The sequence below is a fragment of the Sciurus carolinensis genome, chromosome 12 (genome assembly GCF_902686445.1).
Source record: "Sciurus carolinensis chromosome 12, mSciCar1.2, whole genome shotgun sequence".
Taxonomy (NCBI): Eukaryota; Metazoa; Chordata; class Mammalia; order Rodentia; family Sciuridae; genus Sciurus; species Sciurus carolinensis.
This window is the reverse complement of record NC_062224.1, coordinates 16,653,924-16,665,066: the sequence shown is the minus strand read 5'-3', so window position 1 is coordinate 16,665,066 and position 11,143 is coordinate 16,653,924. Positions and strand designations below refer to the sequence as shown.

Sequence of the window (11,143 nt, the reverse complement as noted above, 5' to 3'; positions counted from 1 at the left end):
TAATCAAATAGTAAACTTCTTTGCAGCTATTGTGCCTGATGTGGTACGGTTATCAGAATATATTCATAAGGCCTTGGGTAAATGGTATGCAATCACTAATGTGATAACAGTGTTTTCTCATTCTGATTAGAAAAATAAAAGATCAAACATAGTTTTAATTCACAAGGGGCAAGTGATATTTACAGTTTTGCCTCAGGTCAGGTTAATTTTCCTTACTCCTGTCATAATACATTTTTGGAGGTCTTTCAGTTGTTGATTGGAAACCACTGGAAGAAAGAAAAGTCCCCAGTACAAATTGAAGAAAGGACTTTAAAACAGCTTTAGAGAGCTTTGTTCAATTTAGTTCCCTGTAATTGAAGTCTACCAGGTTTATTCCCATGCTTGTTATCATCTTAAGGGCTTCTGTAGTTCTTAACATATACCCTCTGCTCTCAAGCACCTCAAAAATTCATGGTTCTTTTCTGAGTTAGCCTGAATCTTTATTCCTGAAGAGTCTCTATCATTACAGATGCTGTTTTAGCCTTCCATAACAGTTATCAGAAGTTATGGAGCTATTAAGAGAGGTCACATAATTTCCAGGGTTCTAGACATACTCTTCTATGATCTCCTGTCTTGATAGTAAGAAACCACCAGCCATTGTATTGATCTCTTGTCTATCCATGGGTTTAGTAGCATAATGAACCCAAAGCAGCCAGTTGACCAATGTCAGCTTCCAGGAACTGACATCATATTTCTTTGGAGATGTCCTTCTGAGAATCAAGACTTCCATACTGCAAGAACCCAAAGCTGTGAGAATGAGATTTTGGTTCACAGATCACTAGTAGTAATTCCGAGAGGAAAAACTCCCATTTGTACCTCTTGTAAGAGTCCTTGATCTTTGAATCCTGGGAAAGAGGAGAAACAATGCCACATCTCTCTGATTTACCAATAGAGCCCTACCCATTGTTCCATGCAGCATTCTTATCTTCCACAGACACTTCAAGCACTATTTGATATGCTTCATCTCATAGCTTATATAACAAGGTAACATTTGTGCCAACCCCAAACTATTTCAGAGCCACCTTTTGCTCTGAGCTCTTCAAAATTTGACAGCCTTATTAAAATCATTCTGCATGTGGGTTAAAATTGTGCACTCAGAAAAGTTTATAATCCACCCCAAATTGAGTCCTACTAGGTATTGTCTTTCTTTCTTAGTGAATTGATACGCCAGATCCACTAACTTATCCTTTAACTTAGGATATCTTTTTATCTTATTTATTTTTTTTCTGGTGCTGGGGGTCAAACCCAGGGCCTCCTGCCTACCAGGAAAGTACTCTATCACCGAGTTACAATCCCAGCCTTAGAAAAGATGTCTTGACAAAGTGGCAACTGAATCTCTAGAAATGTCATCAAGTTGGCAGAATCACAATTTTTTGTAGACTTCTTTCTTCCTCTGGAATAAATATTTCTGATCAGTGTCTATTGGATATTTTCCAGGTTTTGACCAATTATTACAATTATTTTGACATCATCAGGGTAGTACATCAGATTGATTTATTGTGGAATGATAGAATATTAATTTTTTATGCAGATTAAATTATGGTAGTGTGCTAGATATTAGTGATTTGAGACTGTAAAGGTATATTGCTGTCCCTTTCAGGTCAAACCAAACTGCCTGTAAAATATAGATAAGAGAAAAATTGACAAAGGAATACCTATATATCAGGCACTTGTGCCATTTTTTTCCCCTATAAAGAGAACATATGTACAGTGGTAGCTACATTTCTGCTATTCCTCAAAAATAGTTTTGATTTGATTTACTGTTTTGAAAAAAGCATTTCTAGATGTTTCTAGTAGGCCTTTTCCATTATAATAATCCTCATTACACAGGTAATGGAATGAACATAGTTTGTATTAGTTTCTCAGTATGTCTACTATTGCATATTTCACAAAGGAGCAAATAATCATGGGGTTTGCTATGTGATCATAAAACAGCCCTACCATGAAACAGACCAAAGTCAAAACTCCATTAATGAGTTCCAAAATCTCCCACTCTTACGGGTTACTTACAATAAACTTTGGTTCTTAAGAATTTAACATCAATTCAGAGTTAGTGTCCAGTAATCCCTCTAAAGACTGAATATTTTCCTTTCTCTAATAATTAGTTATAGAAATAAATAGCTGTAAAATCCTCTGAAGAAAGTCCAGAAGAAAGATTTCCAACATACATTTTGGGCATTATTGTAGGATTGCTATTCAAGGGGACCTTATTTTTTTTTTTATTACAGATTCCTTTCATTCAAGCGATTCTGGGAATGTGAACTAACTTAAATTTGGGAATTAGGGAAAAGGCCATGATTCTAGTGATGATTCATATCAGATCTCAGTTCACTGAGCTGAGGAATTTTTGTTTACATGAGTTCCATTCAGACTGATGTTGGAACAGTAATCCATTGCCAACGATATCCAAGCATTACATTATCTTGATAATTCTTTCAGTGCTCCTTCTTATTAAAGTAATATTGGAAGTATGTTGATTAAAAACTGCCATTTGGTTTTTGTCTATAATGCTATCATTAATGCTGAATTCAGGAAATTCATTTCAATTGCAGCATCTTCTCATCTAATTTTTAACCTGTGGAGAACCACCACCAGGAAGAGATTCAAGAACTTGAAGCCTCCTCACCAATGCTCTTTATAAAATAGCTTGATTAAGGAAGTATCCTGCAGCCTTAACAAGGGGGAATAGTTAAGGGAAGGAATGAGTTGCTCATGATAAATCTATCTGCTTGTTCCTAAGTCTCTAGGTACTTTTATCCTCAGTTTACCCATGAAGTTCTATTGTTACATTTGATTTAAGTGGACCACTCAGGCTTTGAGTTGGGAGTTTCTGAACTCATCACCTTCTGTCTATAAGTTTTTGAATATCTTTAGAAGAAACAAAGAAACTTCAGGAACTTCATAATCCTAGTACCCATGATACAATGTTATTGCAGTAGCTACCTGATGACCTAGACCTGGCCTAGCTGCTTCCCTTAGGTGACCACACTTGAAAACCTGAGAGTCTCATTGCTGATACTATGGCCACTTGTATTCAATTTGCCTCCAGAAATAGTCATTAATATCTTTGATGAAAAGAAAAATCAGAGGATCATTTCCAAATCTGTATCCTTATGATTATGTTGTTCTGAAAGCACTTCAGTTATACAGTCTGGATTTGATCAGAAAAACAACTATTTTACATATGTTTAAGATGTACTTCATTGAGTATGTTTAATCTGTAATTCATTGAGTCACAGTCTGAGAAGAGTGTTCTTATAAGTGCCTAAGGTTGTTCTTAGGAAACATCTCTAAGACAGAGCAGGAAGTAGAACTGGATGTAGGCAACAGAAAAGATACTATTTAGCTACGGGGAATTCTTGATGGTAAATGGCACCATGGAAATTTCCTAAGTTGAGACAACTCAGTCAGGGTTTTGTATCTGAGTCATTCAATAGATAAAGGCCACTCCTGGAATTTTTGGGTGAAGTAGCTTATATCCACTGGTGATGGCAGTTCTTCAGAGAGGGGAGACCCATGTACCATAAGTATCCTACTTATAGCAGCTGGATATGAGAACATTGACCCAATAAGGAGGAACTCGCAGGTCACCAAGAGTATCTACTTGAAAGTATTAATGGGGATAGGGAAATAAATAAAGAGAAAGGGTTCACACAACTGTAGGAGAAGCCAAGTGAAGATCTGCAAAGCTACAGACAGAGTATAAGAAAAATAACCATAAGATGTCAGTCCAATACCCTAAAGCAGAAAAGAAATCTGCTGATATAAGAAAACCCATGATGAGTTGTGTAGTGAAGTGTGAACTCGTGTTGATGTTTGAAAGCTGCACCTGACTGCCATGACCTTCTTAAAATTGCCTTCTGTCCATTTCTCACATCTAAATGTCCCCAACTTAATCTTTCTGGAAAATAATCATCTAGGAACTTTATGATGGAAAACGAGTTTGTCAGTAACAGTGCCCAGGTGACAGTAACCAATTTACCACATTTCAATTAGGCCAAATTTGTTTAATATATTTTCAGATCTTATTATCTTATAAAATCATTCATTATCTTTCTCTTATTTTAAGAGGTGCTTTACTGTTTTCTACTGCTGTTGTGGTATGGAGGGCTTCTATTTTGGGTTCTGTCAGCTTTGTTTAATATGGATATGTTGTGATAATATAATCAGGTACATACACTTCAGGATGGTATATCTACTTGATCCAGTTTCATTCTCTCTCTTTATATTTCTTTTTATTTTTATATTTCCTTTTGTTTTTATTGCTTCTTGCATTATAATCTATTATGCCTGTTATTATTGTGATGGTTATCTTTGGTTAGTGTGTGCTTGGTATATCTTTTTCCATCCTTTGTTTCAATCTTTCTTTTTCCTTGTATTTGATATATGTCTTTGAAGAGTAACCTTAAAGAAATTCATCCTAGCATTCTAGGATTTTCCAAATTACCTTTATTACTGATGTATTCACAGCTATTGAAATCATTCATTGACTTTTATCTATCTCACTTTTTCCATTTTTCTTTACCCTTTTTCTTTATCTCTAAGAGCATATTGATTCTAAATTATTGAATTATTTTAATGTCATGCTCCAGAATTACAGTATGCATTCTTATTTATTATAGCCTAATATGAATTATATTATCATTATTTTCCAGATAATGTGAGACACTTGGAACTATAACCACATTGTTGTTCTCTCTCATATTTTCTGGTATATATATATTTTTTCAATTCCTGAAACTTAAGTAGATTGTATATGAAAATCCCCATATAGTCATTGTTTAAATTTTAATTTTTAGTGTATAAATAGTTAGGTTATAACACATGCACAGAATCATGTAAACACTACCACACTCAGGATCCAGAAATAGTTCACAGCACAAAACTCTCCCTCTAGCTACTCCTTTATCACTCCTTTCTCTCAACTCTAAACTCTAGAAGTCAATGATACATTGTCCATCACTAGAATCTTAAAACCCACAAAACCCTGTTCCTATGCTTACACAACCAATATTTATTTTTGTTTAGCCCTGTGTTAACCACTTCCATTGTGCTTCATTATTATTGTTGCTATATTTGCATTTTTCTATTTAGGATAATTGTCTCTGCCTTAGACCACTGCTTTTATTACTTTTTCCCCAATATGTACAGGTGACTATTTTTCAATTTTAATTTACCTGGAAATGGCTTTTACTTTCTTTGATTTATGTGTTTGCTATGTTTTTCCAATATACTTAGGGATATTTTATCGGAATACAGAGTTTGAAGAGCGAAGTCATTTGCTCTTAGTACTTTAAAGATATCGTTCTATTGTCTTTTGATTTTCATTCATTTGATTGAGTAATCAGATGTTGGTCTACATGTTTTTCCTTCAAAAGTAATTTGATCTTACCATATGTTTTTAAATTTTCTTTTAATTTTCGGAGTCACATATTTTACTAAAATGTACATAGTTTTCTACTTTTGTATTTTTTTATTTTTTGCTCTCTCTGTTTTAGCTTAAATATTTTTTTATTGATCTACCTTTAGGATACTAGTTCTCTCCTGGGTATGATGTCCTTAAAGCAATATATCTTGTTTTTATTTTCACTGTTTTGCATCTTTCATCTTAAAAAAATTGTCTTTCATTAGTTGATATGCCTGTTATGGAGAGTTACTCTATCTTTTCGGTTTCTGTGTTTGGATCACCTGTGAGTTTGTTTGCCCTACCTGGTCTTTCTTTTGTTCCTTGTTTATGACATGTCAGATAATTTTTAAATGTCTTACAGATAATATATATGATAAATTGTAGAAGATCTGGATGGTTTTACTCTCCTCAGAAGAGAGTTTATCCTGTGATAACATGTAGGTTCAGGATTGATCACCTTAATATTATCCAGGACTAAGTGGACTCAGGACCAGATTGCCACTTTAGAAGGTTCTAATTCATTCCCATTTTGAGTGTATAGCATTCCACAAGTCCCACGTGAGAGCCTGAAGTGTTTATTAGCTCCCTGTCCAGGGCCTGATAGCAGCTTCTGAACTCAATTTGTTATCTTTTGTGTACCATGAAACTATTAAAGTCTCTAATGTTATTTCTACTCTTTTTATGTTTAGTTTCTTAGTCTTTTGCACTGTACATTTGTAGGAATATGATAAATTGCTTGTGCAGAAAATTGCCACATGTATAACCAGCTTTCTACTTTCTCAAAAGGAGTTTTATGCTTTATTTTCTAGCCGCCCTGATAACCATGAACGCCAAGCCTGTCTCTTCTCTTGAAATGGTCAACAGTACTACTGGCCCCTGTTTCTTCCAGTTTTCAGAAAATCTTTAATTTTTGACCTCTAGACACTTGCATCTTCTCCAAGGTTTGGAAAATGGTAGTAGAGATAACATGACTTAGAGAATATAGACTTAAGTTAATCAGTTCTCTTTCTAAAACCCTGGTCAAAACTTCTGTTTCTGAGACTTGATGAGTCTCACTTGACTACCTTTTCCATGCCTGGCCAAGCAAAGGCAAAGTCCTTTATTCAGAGTTCCAAGGACTCTGAGCTTTTGATTACTGTAGCCTCTCAAGCGCTGCTGCCTTGGTGGATCTCGATGATAGATTCACAATTTTCTTTTTTTATATAGTGTTTGTATCTCTCTATTTAACTTTTGCATTTTACATCTTGTGACTTGCTAGGCATGTGATCCTTTCATAACATATTATACTATAGTCAAAAACTGAATACCTGTCTGTACTACTGTTGGAATTATCAGTCTGGGGCCCTGAAATTTTTGGCCAATGATGGATATAGAAATCAAATGAGACACATCCAAATCTAAGAAATATGAATATGATCAGGGTATTTAAATGTTTAGACAGGTTGGATCTCTAAGCTGCTTGAAAAGAGTCATCAGTTACAGTTACTCAAAATAGTCAACTTGTTCCTATGAAGTCAAAGTTCTTGTGATGGTAGTTTACAACATTAATTGATAATAAAATTAATTGTAAAATTGTTATATATTTTTCCTATTACCCTGTCAGCTTTTACTGTAGACATTCAAGGAACCTAAATGATTCACTCAGACATAAGACATGTCATACACCTGTACGTGCACATACACACACACACACACACACACATACACACACACAAACACATGTCTCCAAAATTTATTAAGACATTTATCAAATGTCTCCAAAACTTATTAAACCAGAAAGCTCAAAAATATTTCCTATCTCTCCATCTTTAAGACATTTCTGAATCTCAAATAGTATTTTATTAGTAAATGTTGAATTGAATTAAATTTTGCATTTTATTTTTAAATAAATTAAAATAACTAGTATTAATAAAATATATCACCCAAAGTAAGTCAAACTTGAAATTTGGAAATTCCAATAATATGAACCACAGAAACAAATACTACAATGTCATCCAAACTAAATCAAAGCAGACTGGGGATATAGCTCAATTGGTAGAGTACTTGCCTAGCATGCACAAGGCCCTGGGTTCAATCCCCAGCACCACCAAAAAAAAAAAAAAAAAAAAAAAAAAATCAACAAAATAAATCAAAGCTAAAACATAGATAATCTAATAATGGAAATCATGAAAATAATAAAGCAAATCAAAGAAACTGATTGAATATGGTCATATATGAACATGGATTGTGATTCACTCTAAAATATTGCCTAATTATGTTGGTCAAATATACCCATAGTGGGAAGAGCATACTAAAATGTAAATCTGTGTTCAAAAGTATATTTTTATAAGAAAATATGACCAAAACAGCAAAAAATGGAATGACCATTTTTACTTTAAGTATTAATATCTTGGACTTTAAAAATCATTTCTAATTCTGTGTGTATTTCATGTACACAGAGCTAGAATAGACTGCTGAAATAAAAGTAGAGATTTCTATAAACATAATAGGTTGTATTAAGCCAGCTATTATGCTGGATACGATTTCCATTTAATGTCAGAAATTGGCTTTTGAAGATGGCACTCTAAAAAAACTAAGCTTTCAATTTTTGCAGCTTCTAAATTGATTAAAGTAGAAAAAGAAGTAAGTGTTAAAGAAACATGTTGAGAATATAGTCATTCAAATCTCTTACTTTTTGGGGGTGGGGGCAGGTAGTGCTTTGTTTTTATTGCATAAGAAAAGGAAAAGAAATGATCGAAACCAGCAATAAAAAGATAACTATGTCAGGGAGGGAGAAGTATTCACATCAGAGCTCTCCAGTCCTCCACTATTAGAATATAAATGCTACATCTTGAAATAAACTAGAAAATGAAGGAATATCTCTTTCTCTTTAAAGTACCAGATCAGAAGAGGTGAGCTTTTCTCTGAGAATCAGGAGAGCAGCCTTCTAAGGTTTCTGTGATCAAAAATGGGAAAGGCAGTGACGTGGAAAGACTGATATTTGAATCTCACAAAACTGTTTTCAGCACAGTAGTGTAAATGGAAAGGCTATCTGAAGCCTAATCCAGCCCACAATGAATGTGTGCATGGGCAGCTGGGGAAACCTAATTGCAAACTAATACAGGAATACTACTCAGTATTATTTCAAGAATATGGACATTCTTTATTCACACACACCAAATTTTTTTTTTTTTATGAAAGTAATAAAGGACATTATTGTTATTGTAGCAAATTGGGGGTGGGAAGAAGTAACACTTTAGTGCCCTGGGACTGCTCCATCTTGTTCCTGGGGAGTTTTTTCCTCTGCTGACATTGTCATTGTTTCCTAAAGAGAACTTCTCGGTGGCATGAGCTCTACTTTCTCTCAGCTATGTCACCGATTAAAAAAAAAAAAAAAAAAAAAAGAAGGAAGGTGGAAGGAAAAAAGGCACACAGATATATAGATCATGGCCAGAAAATCAGCAGCACTTTCTCCTCTAAACTGAGGTCCAGATTTGACCCAACACTGGTACCCTTTCTCATACAAAAAAAATCCTCAGTGTGACCAGTACTTAGGATAAATTTCATGCTCTATAAATAGTTATTAAATTCAGTAACCATTCTAGTCCAAAGCTAGTTAAATACCAATACACTGGCATATATCACCACAAAGTCCAAGATTATATAGATACATCAGGAACATCATCTGCTAGGTATGCGACTTTTACATTGAACAATTTAGTTAACCTTTCTCAATTTCAGTTTTATCGTCTATAAAATCTACCATGATTTTCTTGCAAATTATAACATAACAAATATAAAAAGTCTTCACAGAGCCTCACATATCATAAACGCTATTGTTATTATTTGATGAATGTCTACAAAGGAAAAGTGAACATTCATGTTTTAGAATCTGAAAACTGCTTTTCTTCTGCATGAACACACACACACACACACACACACACACACACACACACACATATATATAGAACCAAGGATTGAACCCAAGTCTGCTTAACCACTGAACCATAACCCCACCCTTGTTATTTTTATTTTGAGACAGGGTCTCACTAAGTTGTAAGGCTGGCTTCGATCCTGCAATTCTCCTGCCTCTGCCTCTGAGCCTCTGGGGTTATAGGCATGCACTACCACACCCAGCTACATTTACTATCTTAATAAATTATCATTTGTAGGAAACCAGATCATCATGTGTTAGTTATTATTAGCACTTTGTTTCTTTGGTCATTTTCCCCTCCAGGACATATACATACCTTTATCACTTCCTTATTCATGTGTCACAAAGTTTTCTATAATTTCTGTTGACAGTGTTACACCTCCTCCTCTCTGTCCATCTAACAAGGCTCTGAAGTCAGGGAGTTGATGTTCTAGCTGTTTTCTTGTTCCCTACATCCTCCATTCACTATCCTTAAACATGGTTCTCAAGTGTTCAAGAAAAGGAACTGGATGGTGATGTCATGGTGGCCGTTGTGACACTTCCAGGGATTGACGAGGTAGCATATTTTTAAGAGGTGTATTCAATAACACATTTATTTATATTATTTTGCTGTGGCACTGGAAAATCAAAGGGCAATTGAGACTCATTAAACATTGCTAAAGGAAAGTTGTTCGTTTTTGAAGATGAGCATTAGCACGGGACTGTACACAGTTTAGGACGATCATGTTTTTGTTCTGCAGAAAATACTATGGTCGGGGGTGACCCGACTTCCACAAGAAAAGCACCGTACACACCTTGCACCCTTAAGTAGAACCATGGTCATTTTAATCCATGAGTCAGAATGAACAGGTAATTTCTCTCTATATTTTACAGGTGAATTTAAATGACTTACTAGTCAAAATGTAAAGAAAGCAACATACATGACTAGAAAGAAGAGCAGACGGGATAAAATGACAGTATGGTCTTCAACTGATGACTGCCACCGGCCTTCCTCAACCTTTGCCCTGTGATCACCTATGTGAATTGCTCTATTTATAGAAGATTTGTGTAAACATGGGAACACCATTAAATCTTTCCTCTCCCTCACCTCCTATTTTTCACCACTTGCCATGTCCCACTTTCTCTGCCCACTGAAGCTCTTACATATCGTCCACATGGAGTGAGCCTCTTGTCCGATCCTTGTTTCTGGTTTTGCTGCATTCCAACCCGTTCTCTTCACGTCAGCTTTTTCCAGAACTAAGAATTCTTTTCTTTTACCCTATATGTTAAAATCCTTCAGCCTTTTTGTATATGTTTTCAGAAAGATACTCAAATTTCTTACCATGTCTCTTCACAATTTTCTGGTATGTTCATGTAATAATTGTCTCCTCTTTCAGAGAACAAATGAAGGCAATTCACTGTAACTCTTACTCTGAAGGCAGAATAAGTTAAAGAATTTGCCTATCTGGACTAAAGAGAAAGAATTCCTATGATCTGAGAAGTTATTATTACCATTATTATTTTTAGTTGTGGATGGATGATTCCTTTATTTTCTTTATTTATTTTTATGTGGTGCTGAGGATCAAACCTAGTGTCTCATATGTGCTAGGCAAGTGCTCTACCACTGAGCTGAGCTACAACCCCAGCCTCTGAGAAGTACTTTCTCAATGTCTCTCTTTATTTGGAAATTATACTTGCTGGATTAAAAAGAAATAAGATGTATGCATTGTAAGATGAATGCATTGTGTGTGTGTGTGTGTGTGTGTGTGTGTGTGTAGTTCATTCAGATTTCATGCTTAACTTGC

At 34.9% G+C, this 11,143-nt stretch overlaps 1 non-coding gene across 1 annotated transcript; it reads left to right on the top strand.

Annotated features, from left to right (window-relative positions):
• Positions 1–7,462: 7,462 nt before the first annotated feature.
• Trnaa-agc (transfer RNA alanine (anticodon AGC)) lies at positions 7,463–7,535 on the top strand. Its single transcript has one exon. It is a non-coding gene; the product is annotated as a tRNA-Ala (tRNA).
• The last annotated feature ends 3,608 nt before the right edge of the window (positions 7,536–11,143 follow it).